This window comes from Coregonus lavaretus (assembly GCF_964263955.1).
Source record: "Coregonus lavaretus genome assembly, chromosome: 18".
Taxonomy (NCBI): Eukaryota; Metazoa; Chordata; class Actinopteri; order Salmoniformes; family Salmonidae; genus Coregonus; species Coregonus lavaretus.
Window position 1 is genome coordinate 8,051,732 of NC_140005.1, and position 18,267 is coordinate 8,069,998.

Consider the following 18,267-nt stretch of genomic DNA (forward strand, 5'->3'; position numbering starts at 1 on the left):
TTTGCATGTTAGCAATCACATTTTGGGTTAGAGCAACTGTGATTGAATTCGGCTGAACAGAAAGGCTCTCAATCACATACATACCGTAGTTTTACTAAAAGGACACAATTGAATGAATTAAGCATATACTATGACACAAAATAAGAATTAGTCCTTAAACTAAAACAAAAATAATATTGGTACACGTATGTGTCATACTTTACTACTGGTACTAGATCATAACATGTAATTCACCTCTTGTTCCAATAGTATCGTCCAACACATGCACGTTAGTACCGTGTAGATATGGGGATATGGACGTGTCAAGGTATGAGACATTACTCACTACAGTAACAGGCTGGTAAAGAGAGTAAGCTGTGGGAAAGTTAAAAGTGAATAAGCTGCTTGTACAAGATGAGCACTCCCCAATCCCCATTCAAATTCCCTCAGCTGCTTTCCAGCCAGAGCTACAGGTAACTGCCAAAATAAAGGAAACATTTGAGTAAATTAGGGATACAAAGTATATTGAAAGCAGGTGCTTTTTCAACCACTCCACAAATGTCTTGTTAACAAACTATCGTTTTGGCAAGTCGGTTAGGACATCTACTTTATGCATGACACAAGTAATTTTTTCCAACAATTGTTTACAGACAGATTATTTCACTGTATCACAATTCCAGTGGGTCAGAAGTTTACATACACTAAATTGACTGTCCCTTTAAACAGCTTGGAAAATTCCAGAAAATGATGTCATGGCTTTAGAAGCTTCTGATAGGCTAATTGACATCATTTGAGTCAATTGGAGGAGTACCTGTGGATGTATTTCAAGGCCTACCTTCAAACTCAGTGCCTCTTTGCTTGACATGATGGGAAAATCAAAAGAAATCAGACAAGACCTCAGAAAAATAATTGAAGACCTCCACAAGTCTGGTTCATCCTTGGGAGCAATTTCCAAACGCCTGAAAGTACCACGTTCATCTGTACAAACAATAGTACGCAAGTATAAACACCATGGGACCATGCAGCCATCATACCGCTCAGTAAGGAGACGCGTTCTGTCTCCTAGAAATGAACGTACTTTGGTGCGAAAAGTGCAAATCAATCCCAGAATAACAGCAAAGGACCTTGTGAAGATGCTGGAGGAAACAGGTACAAAAGTATCTATATCCACAGTAAAACAACTCCTATATCGACATAACCTGAAAGGCCGCTCAGCAAGGAAGAAGCCACTGCTCCAAAACTGCACATGGGGACAAATATCGTAATTTTTGGAGAAATGTCCTCTGGTCTGATGAAACAAAAATAGAACTGTTTGGCCATAATGACCATCGTTATGTTTGGAGGAAAAAGGGGGTGCTTTGCAAGCCGAAGAACACCATCCCAACCGTGAAGCATGGGGGTGGCAGAATCATGCTGTGGGGGTGCTTTGCTGCAGGAGGGACTGGTGCACTTCACAAAATAGATGGCATCATGAGGAAGGAAAATTATGTGGATATATTGAAGCAACATCTCAAGACATCAGTAAGGAAGTTAAAGCTTGGTCGCAAATGGGTCTTCCAAATGGACAATGACCCCAAGCATACTTCCAAAGTTGTGGCAAAATGGCTTAAGGACAACAAAGTCAAGGTATTGGAGTGGCCATCACAAAGCCCTGACCTCAATCCTATAGAAAATGTGTGGACAGAACTGAAAAAGCATGTGCGACCAAGGAGGCCTACAAACCTGACTCAGTTACACCAGCTCTGTCAGGAGGAATGGGCCAAAATTCACCCAACTTATTGTGGGAAGCTTGTGGAAGGCTACCCAAAACGTTTGACCCAAGTTAAACAATTTAAATGCAATGCTACCAAATACTAATTGAGTGTATGTAAACTTCTGACCCACTGGGAATGTGATGAAATAAATAAAAGCTGAAATAAATCAATCATTCTCTCTACTATTATTCTGACATTTCACATTCTTAAAATAAAGTGGTGATCCTAACTGACCTAAGACAGGGAATTTCTACTAGGATTAAATGTCAGGAATTGTGAAAAACTGAGTTTAAATGTATTTGGCTAAGGTGTATGTAAACTTCCGACTTCAACTGTATGTGAAAACTATGTGAAAAGATGCATACTTTCAGTTTTTCGAACTCACTTCACTAGTACATAAGAGAGAGGCTTGCGCTACCCGGTGCTAGCACATACACAGATCAAATACACTGCTGGAACGGCGATTAAGCTGTTTATGTCCTAATAGTTGGAAAGGTCATGTCCTAATAGTTGGAAAGGTCATGTCCTAATAGTTGGAAAGGTTATGTCCTAATAGTTGGAAAGGTCATGTCCTAATAGTTGGAAAGGTTATGTCCTAATAGTTGGAAAGGTTATGTCCTAATAGTTGGAAAGGTCATGTCCTAATAGTTGGAAAGGTCATGTCCTAATAGTTGGAAAGGTCATGTCCTAATAGTTGGAAAGGTCATGTCCTAATAGTTGGAAAGGTCATGTCCTAATAGTTGGAAAGGTTATGTCCTAATAGTTGGAAAGGTTATGTCCTAATAGTTGGAAAGGTTATGTCCTAATAGTTGGAAAGGTTATGTCCTAATAGTTGGAAAGGTCATGTCCTAATAGTTGGAAAGGTCATGTCCTAATAGTTGGAAAGGTTATGTCCTAATAGTTGGAAAGGTTATGTCCTAATAGTTGGAAAGGTTATGTCCTAATAGTTGGAAAGGTCATGTCCTAATAGTTGGAAAGGTCATGTCCTAATAGTTGGAAAGGTTATGTCCTAATAGTTGGAAAGGTCATGTCCTAATAGTTGGAAAGGTCATGTCCTAATAGTTGGAAAGGTTATGTCCTAATAGTTGGAAAGGTCATGTCCTAATAGATGGAAAGGTCATGTCCTAATAGTTGGAAAGGTCATGTCCTAATAGTTGGAAAGGTTATGTCCTAATAGTTGGAAAGGTCATGTCCTAATAGTTGGAAAGGTCATGTCCTAATAGTTGGAAAGGTCATGTCCTAATAGTTGGAAAGGTTATGTCCTAATAGTTGGAAAGGTCATGTCCTAATAGTTGGAAAGGTCATGTCCTAATAGTTGGAAAGGTTATGTCCTAATAGTTGGAAAGGTCATGTCCTAATAGTTGGAAAGGTTATGTCCTAATAGTTGGAAAGGTTATGTCCTAATAGTTGGAAAGGTCATGTCCTAATAGTTGGAAAGGTCATGTCCTAATAGTTGGAAAGGTCATGTCCTAATAGTTGGAAAGGTCATGTCCTAATAGTTGGAAAGGTCATGTCCTAATAGTTGGAAAGGTTATGTCCTAATAGTTGGAAAGGTCATGTCCTAATAGTTGGAAAGGTCATGTCCTAATAGTTGGAAAGGTTATGTCCTAATAGTTGGAAAGGTCATGTCCTAATAGTTGGAAAGGTTATGTCCTAATAGTTGGAAAGGTCATGTCCTAATAGTTGGAAAGGTTATGTCCTAATAGTTGGAAAGGTTATGTCCTAATAGTTGGAAAGGTCATGTCCTAATAGTTGGAAAGGTCATGTCCTAATAGTTGGAAAGGTCATGTCCTAATAGTTGGAAAGGTCATGTCCTAATAGTTGGAAAGGTTATGTCCTAATAGTTGGAAAGGTTATGTCCTAATAGTTGGAAAGGTTATGTCCTAATAGTTGGAAAGGTTATGTCCTAATAGTTGGAAAGGTCATGTCCTAATAGTTGGAAAGGTCATGTCCTAATAGTTGGAAAGGTCATGTCCTAATAGTTGGAAAGGTTATGTCCTAATAGTTGGAAAGGTTATGTCCTAATAGTTGGAAAGGTTATGTCCTAATAGTTGGAAAGGTCATGTCCTAATAGTTGGAAAGGTCATGTCCTAATAGTTGGAAAGGTTATGTCCTAATAGTTGGAAAGGTCATGTCCTAATAGTTGGAAAGGTCATGTCCTAATAGTTGGAAAGGTTATGTCCTAATAGTTGGAAAGGTCATGTCCTAATAGATGGAAAGGTCATGTCCTAATAGTTGGAAAGGTCATGTCCTAATAGTTGGAAAGGTTATGTCCTAATAGTTGGAAAGGTCATGTCCTAATAGTTGGAAAGGTCATGTCCTAATAGTTGGAAAGGTCATGTCCTAATAGTTGGAAAGGTTATGTCCTAATAGTTGGAAAGGTCATGTCCTAATAGTTGGAAAGGTCATGTCCTAATAGTTGGAAAGGTTATGTCCTAATAGTTGGAAAGGTCATGTCCTAATAGTTGGAAAGGTTATGTCCTAATAGTTGGAAAGGTTATGTCCTAATAGTTGGAAAGGTCATGTCCTAATAGTTGGAAAGGTCATGTCCTAATAGTTGGAAAGGTCATGTCCTAATAGTTGGAAAGGTCATGTCCTAATAGTTGGAAAGGTCATGTCCTAATAGTTGGAAAGGTTATGTCCTAATAGTTGGAAAGGTTATGTCCTAATAGTTGGAAAGGTTATGTCCTAATAGTTGGAAAGGTCATGTCCTAATAGTTGGAAAGGTCATGTCCTAATAGTTGGAAAGGTCATGTCCTAATAGTTGGAAAGGTTATGTCCTAATAGTTGGAAAGGTTATGTCCTAATAGTTGGAAAGGTTATGTCCTAATAGTTGGAAAGGTCATGTCCTAATAGTTGGAAAGGTCATGTCCTAATAGTTGGAAAGGTTATGTCCTAATAGTTGGAAAGGTCATGTCCTAATAGTTGGAAAGGTCATGTCCTAATAGTTGGAAAGGTTATGTCCTAATAGTTGGAAAGGTCATGTCCTAATAGATGGAAAGGTCATGTCCTAATAGTTGGAAAGGTCATGTCCTAATAGTTGGAAAGGTCATGTCCTAATAGTTGGAAAGGTCATGTCCTAATAGTTGGAAAGGTCATGTCCTAATAGTTGGAAAGGTTATGTCCTAATAGTTGGAAAGGTCATGTCCTAATAGTTGGAAAGGTCATGTCCTAATAGTTGGAAAGGTCATGTCCTAATAGTTGGAAAGGTCATGTCCTAATAGTTGGAAAGGTTATGTCCTAATAGTTGGAAAGGTCATGTCCTAATAGTTGGAAAGGTCATGTCCTAATAGTTGGAAAGGTCATGTCCTAATAGTTGGAAAGGTCATGTCCTAATAGTTGGAAAGGTCATGTCCTAATAGTTGGAAAGGTCATGTCCTAATAGTTGGAAAGGTCATGTCCTAATAGTTGGAAAGGTCATGTCCTAATAGTTGGAAAGGTTATGTCCTAATAGTTGGAAAGGTCATGTCCTAATAGTTGGAAAGGTCATGTCCTAATAGTTGGAAAGGTCATGTCCTAATAGTTGGAAAGGTCATGTCCTAATAGTTGGAAAGGTCATGTCCTAATAGTTGGAAAGGTCATGTCCTAATAGTTGGAAAGGTTATGTCCTAATAGTTGGAAAGGTCATGTCCTAATAGTTGGAAAGGTCATGTCCTAATAGTTGGAAAGGTCATGTCCTAATAGTTGGAAAGGTCATGTCCTAATAGTTGGAAAGGTCATGTCCTAATAGTTGGAAAGGTTATGTCCTAATAGTTGGAAAGGTCATGTCCTAATAGTTGGAAAGGTTATGTCCTAATAGTTGGAAAGGTTATGTCCTAATAGTTGGAAAGGTTGCTCAGAAAACCAGGTGTTTTAATCTGCATATGCTTACTTCGATTATGACCTTACGCCGATTAAGATAAATAGAGTAAGGTGTTTACATGACTGATGCCATACTCGGCCTTCTGCCATAATCAGTTTAATATCAAATTATTAGTGTGCATGTGAACATACTCAATGTTTCGATCCGCAAGGATCATTGTCGAAGACCATATTTAGTGTGCGAGAGTTCAAATGAGGACATAAGGAATGAGATGACTGCAGACGGCCCAAATACCCCAAGTCACAATCTGCTTTTTATTGGAATCAATCTCCCCATCACATCTGAGTGAACTGTAAATCCAAAATCGATAACAATCAAACATCTACATGTTGGCAGCACTAAGTAAGTTCAGCAACCCTACCTAGCCCCTCCAGAAGCCTGCAAAGGCATTCTACATCCTACTCCAAAGGCATTCTATATTCTACTGCAAAGGCATTCTACATCCTACTGCAAAGGCATTCTACATCCTACTGCAAAGGCATTCTAAATCCTACTGCAAAGGCATTCTACATCCTACTGCAAAGGCATTCTATATCCTACTGCAAAGGCATTCTACATCCTACTGCAAAGGCATTCTACATCCTACTGCAAAGGCATTCTACATCCTACTGCAAAGGCATTGACCTCCTACATTGTTACATTTGGTGGCAGCAGTGAGATCCTGCAGTAGAGGCTGAGGTTAATCTGCATCGTCACAACTGTGTTCAATTCCTCATGTCACTGTTTAATCTAGCCTCTATGGTGATTAGAACCTCTCGCATCACTATATTACATCACATAATATAGTTACATATGAGCTGTGGCTGTGAGTCAATCTCTCCCAATTGTAGCCAAATATAAATACAGTAGATGAAACTCAAGATAAATATTGTATAACGCAGACAGAACCATTCGAAAGCTGTCGTGGTACAGCGAGCCAGGAAACTGAGGAAAGGCATGTTTGCGTCAGCCCTGCTACATCTGCCATCGCCATGTTTCCTGCTGTGCCCCACTCCTTGTGTGTTTGTATGTGTGTGTGTGTGTGTGGGGGGGGGGTTGTATGTGCGTGTATGTTTTGTACAGGTGTGTGTTTGTGAATGTATAGGTATACAGTATGTCTGTGAATGTATAGGTGTGTGTGTGTGTGTGTGCTATTTCAATACTTATGTATTTTAGTATTTTCAAATACTATTTTCAAATACCTGAGTTAGCTGCATGGGAGTGTATTTGAGTCAATGTATTTGAGTATTTTCAAATATATGCCAATACTTTCCAAGTGTGTATTTCCAAATACATTCAAATATTCAACTATTTGTTTTTTCAAATAAAACATATTGGAATAAATGTATGTGAAAGTAATTGAGATATTTGAAATAGTATTTGAACCCAGCTCTGGTGTGTGTGTGTGCGCGTGAGAAATGGGATAACATGGTGGAACATTGTGGTCCGGAGACCCACTTGTAGAAAATGAAATTAAGATCTACAGGTGAGTTCCAGTCCTATACTGTAGTAATGCTTCTTCTTGTTTTTAGCTGATAGGAGTGGACTCCGGTGTGGTCGTCTGCTGCAATAGCCAATCCGTGACAAGGACCAACGAGTTGTGCATTCTGAGATGCCGTTCTGCACACCACTGTTGTACTGCCCACGTTATTTGCCTGTTTGTGGCCTGCCTGCTAGCTTGCACAATTCTTGCTATTCTCCTTCGACCTCTCTCATCAACGAGCTGTTTTTGCCCACAGGACTGCCGCTGACTGAATGTTTTTTGTTTGTCGCACCATTCTCGGTAATCCCTAGACACTGTTGTGCGTGAAAAGCCCAGGAGGCCGGCCGTTTCTGAGATACCGGAACTGGTGCACCTAGCACCGACAATCATACCATGTTCAAAGTCGCTTAGGTCACTAGTTTTGCCCATTCTAACGTTCAATCGAACAGTAACTGAATGCCTTCGATGCCCATCTGCCTGCTTTATAAAGCAAGCCACGGCCACGTGACTCACTGTCTGTAGGAGCAAACCAGTTCACTGTCTGTAGGAGCAAACCAGTTCACTGTCTGTAGGAGCAAACCAGTTCACTGTCTGTAGGAGCAAACCAGTTCACTGTCTGTAGGAGCAAACCAGTTCACTGTCTGTAGGAGCAAACCAGTTTAGTGAACGACAACTGAGTGTCTATTGGCAAGAGCACAAACAGATCTGGGACCAATAGCACAAAGAGATCTGGGACCAATAGCACAAACAGATCTGGGACCAATAGCACAAATAGATCTGGGACCAATAGCACAAAGAGATCTGGGACCAATAGCACAAACAGATCTGGGACCAATAGCACAAATAGATCTGGGACCAATAGCACAAAGAGATCTGGGACCAATAGCACAAATAGATCTGGGACCAATAGCACAAAGAGATCTGGGACCAATAGCACAAATAGATCTGGGACCAAGAGCACAAACAGATCTGGGACCAATAGCACAAAGAGATCTGGGACCAATAGCACAAATAGATCTGGGACCAAGAGCACAAACAGATCTGGGACCAATAGCACAAAGAGATCTGGGACCAATAGCACAAATAGATCTGGGACCAAGAGCACAAAGAGATCTGGGACCAAGAGGACAAAGAGATCTGGGACTGATGTGGATTTTTACATTAATATGGATTTTTATCTCTGTTGCTAGGCAAGAACTCAATTGGTTCCTCTCACTGGGTTTGTGTGTGTGTGAAATGGGCATCTGACCTGTGTTCGGGTCAAATTCTACAGTTGTCTTATCTTATCAGTGACTGAAACCAGACTGTGACCCTGTGGCTCTCCTTAGGCATATCCCTGGAACGAGCCAGGGTTGAACAGAGTTCAGGTTAAACCCTTTGTCTCTCCTTGGGTGTCTTCTTGATTAATTACAGCCTGACAGGGTGGGAGAGAGGGGTTGGGCTTGGGTATTTTTGAGAGATTGATTGTGGACCTGCCATGTCCACAATCAATCTCCAGGTCAAGCAAGGGTGAGCCGGGGTTGAACAGAGTTCAAACTGAACATGATTATTTTTGCATGACAAAGCTTGGTTGGTCACACCACCATTGTTTCCAAACTGAATAGAAGTCAGATTTCGCCACTATCATAAACTAAGGAAGTGGGTGGAGCGGTCAAGAGGTGAAAACTGGAGACAGTGGTGGTGGAACCAAAGAGGGAGGGGTTAAACTAAAATGTATGTAAAATGACTATATAAACTGAGAGCTGAGAGATGGAAGGGAGATGCTCTGCAGACCACTTGGCTTTGTCCATTGTAATAATCCTACAAAAACTCTGGAAATACTTTTGTTCTTTGATCAGTATAAGGATGAATTTGCCACATCAGGACCAATAGCACAAACAGATCTGGGACCAAGAGCACAAACAGATCTGGGACCAAGAGCACAAACATATCTGGGACCAAGAGCACAAACAGATCTGGGACCAAGAGCACAAACAGATCTGGGACCAGTTTACTCAGGCTTAACACAGAGTAAGTCTTTAATCGCATGGACAGTTAAGTACAGTATGTTGTAATACATCGCTAAGATAATAAGCTTGATGAACCCAATGACATTGGTGAGTAGTAGGTTAGTAGTAGTATTACAGTATAGGACTCGTTGGTCCTTGTCATGGATTGGCTATTGCAGCAGACGACCACACCGGGTTCCACTCCTATCAGCTAAAAACAAGAAGCAGCGGCTCCAGTGGACAGGCCATCACCAACACTGGACAAGTGAGGAGTTGAAAAACATCGCCTGGTCAGACGAATCCCGGTTCCTGTTGCGTCATGCTGATGGCAGAGAGATTAGTGGTTTGGTTCATCAGGCTTGCTTCCTAACTCTATACTATGGCTTAATTTACCCATATCTAATTTACTGTAATATTGTCTGGGCCAGTACATATGCCTCCTACCTACACAAATTACTCATCATACAAAATAAATGTGCAAGACTAGCCACCTCCTCTAATTACCTGGCTCCATCTGCACTTCTGTTTAAGAAACTCAATATCTTTTCTATTTACGACATTAATGTACGCCAATTATGCACTTTCATCTACGAATACTCATACCTCCCAGACAGTTTACCTAAACCCTTCAATGGATTCTTCCAGGTTAAATCTCAAATCCATCTATATAACAAGACACTGCGAAAACCTTCACCCTCCCCACTGCCACACCTCACATAGTCAATTCTCTATCAGATATAGAGGTACCATACTCTGGAATTCTTATCGTCACATTGCAAAAACCTCATCATCCCTCAATAACTTCAAGCGAAGACTGGGGGTCAGCCTGATGAACCAAACGACTCAGTAATCTCCTCCATGAAGACTGGGGGTCAGCCTGATGAACCAAACTACTCAGTAATCTCCTCCATGAAGACTGGGGGTCAGCCTGATGAACCAAACTACTCAGTAATCCCCTCCATGAAGACTGGGGGTCAGCCTGATGAACCAAACGACTCAGTAATCTCCTCCATGAAGACTGGGGGTCAGCCTGATGAACCAAACTACTCAGTAATCTCCTCCATGAAGACTGGGGGTCAGCCTGATGAACCAAACTACTCAGTAATCTCCTCCATGAAGACTGGGGGTCAGCCTGATGAACCAAACTACTCAGTAATCCCCTCCATGAAGACTGTGGGTCAGCCTGATGAACCAAACTACTCAGTAATCTCCTCCATGAAGACTGGGGGTCAGCCTGATGAACCAAACTACTCAGTAATCTCCTCCATGAAGACTGGGGGTCAGCCTGATGAACCAAACTACTCAGTAATCCCCTCCATGAAGACTGGGGTCAGCCTGATGAACCAAACTACTCAGTAATCTCCTCCACATAGCCTAACTCTCACACACTCACATGCACACACACATTTAAACAAAACAAATATCTTTTTTTTGTGTGTGTGATTACTGATCAATTCATTTGTACATTTATAATTAGTAGGTTTTGTTATCTGTTTTAACAAACCTTTTTTATCTGTGTACTTATGTATTGTATATAGTGTTTTTGTGGTGTGGTTTTCATATCAACCCTTGGGCTTCCAACCACACCTGTACACCATTTTTTATTTATTTGTTTTTATCTGTATTGTTGTCTATCACTTGTTTTCTTAAAACAATTTTTTAAAGGATTTGGCGTAAGCAGCATGAGTCCATGGCCCCATCCTGCTGGTGTCAACAGTACAGGCTGGTGGCAGTGGTGTAATGGTTTGGGGAATATTTTCCTTGTACACGTTAGGTCCCTTGATACCAATTGAACAAAGTTTCCATGCCCCAAGGCTGTACTGGAGGCAAAGGGGAGTCCAACCCAGTACTAGATGGGTGTACCTAATAAACTGGCCACTGAGTGTATCTCACTTCTCTGTTATAAAAAGTATTTAAAAAGTATACAAATACGAGGCACCAAACACACAGGGTTGGTTAACTCCTGAGGTCCCTTGTGTCTCTACCAACCTAGGTAAATCAGCACCTTAGTTTTAACGTCCCCCATGTTTGGAATAATTTACTAACCACATTACATCTTGAATCCCTGGTGCCAATAGGGAAGTTTAAAACTTTGATGAGGAAAGTTCCTTGGCGTACACATCACTGACAAACTGAAATGGTCCACCCATGCAGACAGTGTGGTGAAGAAGGCGCAACAGAGCCTCTTCAATCTCAGGAGGCTGAAGAAATTTGGCTTGGCACCTAAAACCCTCACAAACTTTTACAGATGCACAATTGAGAGCATCCTGTCGGGCTGTATCACCGCCTGGTACGGCAACTGCACCGCCCGCAACCGCAGGGCTCTCCAGAGGGTGGTGTGGTCTGCCGAACGCATTACCGGGGGCAAACTACCCGCCCTCCAGGACACCTACAGCACCCGATGTCACAGGAAGGCCAAAAAGATCATCAAGGACATCAACCACCCGAGCCACTGCCTGTTCACCCCGCTATCATCCAGAAGGCGAGGTCAGTACAGGTGCATCAAAGCTGGGACCGAGAGAATGAAAAACAGCTTCTATCTCAAGGCCATCAGACTGTTAAATAGCCATCACTAGCACATTAGAAACACAAGCATTTTGCTACACCCGCAATAACATCTGCTAAACACGTGTATGTGACAAATACAATTTGATTTGATTTGATTTGTACTAATGTATTTGTGTTGTTGAAATGTAGTGTGTCTGTGCTGTATCTTGTAGATTTCTTTTGTTTGTTGCTGTTTTATTGAATTCATTTCATTTGTGCATTTTTTGTTCTCAGGGCACCATTAAGAATGAGACCCTGGTCTCAATTGGGCCCCCCTGAATAAATAAAAGTACAAAATGCAATAACATAAATAACAAATCCATTGCTGTATGCTGTCATTGTCAAGACAAAAATGTTTAGCATGAAAATGATGGACAAGGAGTTGGTATGACTGGCAATTAAACATACATTTCACATTTACATTTAAGTAATTTCGCCTTATTACAATCATAGGCAATCTTATCCAGAGCGACTTATAATCATAGACAAGCACAGCATGAGTCTGGTATCTAATATCTATGACAAAGAAAGTGTCATTTTGACAGTCAGGGTAGCAAGCCACGGAGCAGCTGTGGTGCCTGTACATATAACTTCATTTCTCCTCTGGGCTCTGGTGTAACCTGAGAATCTGTTCTCTCATAAATAAGGGGTCATGTTCGCATGTGGGCGCGGGCCAAATAATGCGACAGGTAACGCGCCTCAAACCCGATGGGAGCTGACAGAGGACCACGAGGCCTGTCAAGGAAGATAGACGCGCCTCAAACCCGATGGGAGCTGACGGAGGACCACGGGGCCTGTCAAGGAAGATCGACCGGGCCTTTTAATCCAAGGTGTAGAACATACACACACACACACACACACATAGGTACACACACAATCACACAAGCACAAACACACACACACACACCTGCTATCCACAGTAAGAGAGAAGCATGAAGATCTGGTGGACAGAGAGAGAAGCATGAAGACCTGGTGGACAGAGAGAGAAGCATGAAGACCTGGTGGCCAGAGAGAGAAGCATGAAGACCTGGTGGCCAGAGAGAGAAGCATGAAGACCTGGTGGACAGAGAGAGAAGCATGAAGATCTGGTGGCCAGAGAGAGAAGCATGAAGACCTGGTGGACAGAGAGAGAAGCATGAAGACCTTGACAGGCCCCGTGGTCCTCCGTCAGCTCCCATCGGGAGAGAAGCATGAAGACCTGGTGGACAGAGAGAGAGAAGCATGAAGATCTGGTGGCCAGAGAGAGAAGCATGAAGACCTGGTGGACAGAGAGAGAAGCATGAAGATCTGGTGGCCAGAGAGAGAAGCATGAAGACCTGGTGGACAGAGAGAGAAGCATGAAGACCTGGTGGCCAGAGAGAGAAGCATGAAGACCTGGTGGCCAGAGAGAGAAGCATGAAGACCTGGTGGACAGAGAGAGAAGCATGAAGATCTGGTGGCCAGAGAGAGAAGCATGAAGACCTGGTGGACAGAGAGAGAAGCATGAAGACCTGGTGGACAGAGAGAGAAGCATGAAGACCTGGTGGACAGAGAGAGAAGCATGAAGACCTGGTGGACAGAGAGAGAAGCATGAAGATCTGGTGGCCAGAGAGAGAAGCATGAAGACCTGGTGGACAGAGAGAGAAGCATGAAGATCTGGTGGCCAGAGAGAGAAGCATGAAGACCTGGTGGACAGAGAGAGAAGCATGAAGACCTGGTGGCCAGAGAGAGAAGCATGAAGACCTGGTGGATAGAGAGAGAAGCATGAAGACCTGGTGGACAGAGAGAGAAGCATGAAGAAAATAGAACAAGGTGTTCTCTAAAGCGTTTAATCACAGTTGGCCCCTGTGGGACCTGTTCATCTAACTTCATGGGGGAAGGTCTGTGCAAAAAACTGGGGGACATTTTTTGTCACTGAAGTAGTAACGGGACAGAACAAGTCTGGCTGAATGACTGTTCAAAGTCTGGTTGGATCATATGAAGGTACTGTAGATAAGTCAGTTGGTAAGTAGACTTGGCTTGTATGAGCCAGAAGGGCAGGGCCTTACCCCCAACCTCTCTCCTTAATTCTGAGTGCCAAGCAAGCCCTTCCCCCAATCTAGCTCCTTAATGCTGAGTGCCAAGCAAGCCCTTCCCCCAATCTATCTCCTTAATGCTGAGTGCCAAGCAGGGCCTTACCCCCAATCTATCTCCTTAATGCTGAGTGCCAAGCAGGGCCTTACCCCCAATCTACCTCCTTAATGCTGAGTGCCAAGCAGGGCCTTACCCCCAATCTATGTCCTTAATGCTGAGTGCCAAGCAAGGCCTTACCCCCAATCTACCTCCTTAATGCTGAGTGCTAAGCAGGGCCTTACCCCCAACCTCTCTCCTTAATTCTGAGTGCCAAGCAGGGCCTTACCCCCAACCTCTCTCCTGAATGCTGAGTGCCAAGCAAGGCCTTACCCCCAATCTATCTCCTTAATGCTGAGTGCCAAGTAGGGCCTTACCCCCAACCTCTTTCCTTAATGCTGAGTGCCAAGCAGGGCCTTACCCCCAATATATCTCCTTAATGCTGAGTGGCAAGCAGGGCCTTATCCCCAATCTACCTCCTTAATGCTGAGTGCCAAGCAGGGCCTTACCCCCAATCCATCTCCTTAATGCTGAGTGCCAAGCAGGGCCTTACCCCCAATCGCTCTCCTTAATGCTGAGTGCAAAGCAGGGCCTTACCCCCAATCGCTCTCCTTAATTCTGAGTGCCAAGCAGGGCCTTACCACCAATCGCTCTCCTTAATGCTGAGTGCCAAGCAGGGCCTTACCCCCAATCGCTCTCCTTAATGCTGAGTGCCAAGCAGGGCCTTACCCCCAATCTATCTCCTTAATGCTGAGTGCCAAGCAGGGCCTTACCCCCCAATCGCTCTCCTTAATGCTGAGTGCCAAGCAGGGCCTTACCCCCAATCTATCTCCTTAATGCTGAGTGCCAAGCAAGGCCTTACCCCCAATCTATCTCCTTAATGCTGAGTGCCAAGCAGGGCCTTACCCCCAATCGCTCTCCTTAATGCTGAGTGCCAAGCAGGGCCTTACCCCCAATCTATCTCCTTAATGCTGAGTGCCAAGCAGGGCCTTACCCCCAATCTATCTCCTTAATGCTGAGTGCCAAGCAGGGCCTTACCCCCCAATCGCTCTCCTTAATGCTGAGTGCCAAGCAAGGCCTTACCCCCAATCTATCTCCTTAATGCTGAGTGCCAAGCAGGGCCTTACCCCCCAATCTATCTCCTTAATGCTGAGTGCCAAGCAGGGCCTTACCCCCAATCGCTCTCCTTAATGCTGAGTGCCAAGCAAGGCCTTACCCCCAATTTATCTCCTTAATGCTGAGTGCCAAGCAGGGCCTTACCCCCCAATCGCTCTCCTTAATGCTGAGTGCCAAGTAAAAACGCATCTGGTCCCAATTTTAGTGTATTTGGCCAAGTCTGAAACAGACAAAAGGCTCTGTTCCAATAGCCAATAGCTATACTAGAGTATAGCACTTAGTATGAAGCAACCCATTGGGCATCCATTCTAAGTAGTAGCCTATGATAGTATTGACATTGACTTAAGTACTCCAAGAAAAAAGGTATCCAGTACCGCATTACCCATGCTCCTCCACTATCTCTATGCCACCTTTATGTAAAACTCCAGGTGACTTGGACTGGCCAATGAGCTGGCCCAAAGGAGCCGAGAGAGAGACAGAGACGAGTGACACAATCCCCTGCGGCGGCAGTCATCTTTCAGCAGATTGCCCTGTGGGTAATGAGGTGGTGATTTTCCTGACGGTAATGGAAAGGTTGTCATGGCCATAACAACGCCAAGACAACACAGATAGGAAGAAAGGAAGTGATTATTCCCGAAAGGAAATCAACCGAAAAACACTTGGTCAAGCTGAAGACATCGATCGATTCTGGTTTGTGAATATATTGCGAAGATACTGTTTGTGGTTCGGCTACTTTGGTCTAGGAGCGAGACAAGGGATGAGTTACAGATGGAATTAAAATGAGCTGTCTCTGTGGTGTTACAGTGTGGATGAGAGAGGAATACACACCACGCAGGCACGTCTCTCACACTCACACTGACAGCAACACACACGCAACGTATCTGTCTGTTGTATTCGGTATGGGTGGTCCTCTGTAGCTCAATTGGTAGAGCATAATAGGGTAGTGGGTTCGATCCCCGGGACCACCCATACGTAAAAATGTATGCACACATGACTGTAAGTCTCTTTGGATAAAAGCGTCTGCTAAATGGCATATTATTATTATATTATTATTGTTTGTGTTATGTAAAAGTAGGATTACGTTTGTTTAGTATCGGGCTCAGTGACGATTAGCAGGGCAGCAGGCCCATAATTAAACACACACACACACACACACACACACTTTGCTGATGCAGTCAAACCAGGATAATACAAAAACAGCAGGGCTGTACTTCTATAAGCAGAAACAACATCTCCCTGTTATTGCAAAGTGCAATATACTGTAACAGGGTCATTTTCCCTACTGCTTGAATATAGAAAAAACAACACTAGGTAGTCTTCTGGATGAAACCTTAGACATTTCATATTTGCAATGTCCAAAGAGTTAAATGAATAACACAATGTTGACAACATTTTTTCTGATGACATAAGCATTGAACATGCTACATCAGTGGAAATAAACTGATAGTGGTGATCTCACCATAACATTGCCTTGATCCTCCATCCATGTGCCCTGATACGACCCTGGTACCACCCTGATACGACCCTGGTCGACTAGCCAAAAACTCATATCCGCCTAGTAAGCGGGTAATCAGTGTTTCCATGAAGGAAGAGCTTTAGTTAACAGGGCTTTAGTTAAGGACAAACCCATCGAGGCAGGGCTTTAGTTAACAGGGCTTTAGTTAAGGACAAACCCAGGAGGCAGGGCTTTAGTTAACAGATCTTTAGTTAGGCCAAACCCATCGAGGCAGGGCTTTAGTTAACAGAGCTTTAGTCAGGACAAACCCATCGAGGCAGGGCTTTAGTTAACGGGGCTTTAGTTAAGGACAAACCCATCAAGGCAGGGCACTTAACCAGCATGGCTACCACAGCATTCTGCAGCGACACGCCATCCCATCTGGTTTGCACTTAGTGGGACTATCATTTGTTTTTCAACAGGACAATGACCCAACACACCTCCAGGCTTTGTAAGGGCTATTTGACCAAGAAGGAGAGTGATGGAGTGCTGCATCAGATGACCTGGCCTCCACAACCCCCCAACCTCAACCCAATTGAGATGGTTTGGGATGAGTTGGACGGCAGAGTGAAGGAAAAGCAGACAACAAGTGCTCAGCATATGTGGGAACTCCTTTAAGACTGTTGGAAAAGCATTCCAGGTGAAGCTGGTTGAGAGAATGCCAAGAGTGTGCAAAGCTGTTATCAAGGCAAAGGGTGGCTACTTTGAAGAATCTCAAATATAACATATATTTTAATTTGGTTACTACGGGATTCCATATGTGTTATTTCATAGTTTTGATGTCTTCACTATTATTCTACAATGTAGAAAATAGTAAAAAAAATTAAGAAAAACCCTTGATTGAGTAGGTGTGTCCAAACGTTTGACTGGTACTGTATATCTATTTTTTTTTGATGTTTTACATTTACATTTTAGTCATTTAGCAGACGCTCTTATCCAGAGCGACTTACAGGAGCAATTAGGGTTAAGTGCCTTGCTCAAGGGCACATCTCTCTAAATAAGCGTTGTTGTACAATTAAAGGTAGAATACACTGCATTTCAAACAGTCAGCAATAATCTAATGAATTCAGGGCTTGTGAAGTTATACCTAGGTTAAATATAAGACTTCCACAACCATAAGACCCACTAATAATTTAATTATTTCATCAAAATAGTTTAACCTGCTTTTTTGTTGTTGCAATAATCAAGTCTGTCTATGAAAATGCCCTTCTTCTTTACAAATTTAACTACAACCATGCATAATGCACATTCACTAATGACTAACTTCTTGTAGTAGGCATTATAGAAAATTAACACAGGTCTCATCAACAATCTCTCAAGCCCACGTGCTAGCGATTAGCTAGCTAATCTTTATATTTCAAGTTTAGCCAACTTGGATCTATTTGCTAGCTAACAAGGTTGAACAGTTGAATTGTTATGAACATACCCTTCTGTCTGTCCCCAACTGTTTGAAAAGCATGTTAGCCTATCCACTTTGTTCAGATGTTGAAATCAAGTGGCCTACATTATTTCTCAGAATGAGAACGAGTTGCCAATTCTGTATATAATTGTGTTTTATGCTTATTGCACATTTATAAAACACAGACTAGAATGTTAGTATAACAGTATTTGGCTAAAATGCTGCTAGCGGTACGTGGTAACCCAGTGCCACGCGCGACAAACTGAGCATACATTTTCCAGAATCAATGTTCATTGATACTCTTATTTTAGTAGTGTCTGCTCTGCGCGCAATTTGAGTAGTTGAGACATAAAAAGGGTATCATTAGAAAAGTTAACTTCTCTATTACAGTAAAATAATGTCTCGATGTGTTTCGGTATCCATATGACCGATTCTGTTGGACCAAACCTCAAATGCAAATAGCGAGCTGAAACCGCTTATCAGAGAGGAAGATGTGATCTGTCAACTTTGTTGGCGTGAGAGGCAGGGGGAGGGGCTTGGTGTGTGTAAACCATAGAGGAAGAGGTGAGGCGAGAGG

At 42.8% G+C, this 18,267-nt stretch overlaps 1 protein-coding gene across 1 annotated transcript in view; it reads right to left on the reverse strand.

The window, feature by feature from the left end:
* rcan3 (regulator of calcineurin 3) overlaps positions 1-18,267 on the reverse strand; it is a gene marked incomplete at both ends in the record, with an annotated part of 86,072 nt that overhangs the window by 7,603 nt on the left and 60,202 nt on the right. The gene's annotated exons all lie outside the window — the stretch shown is intronic.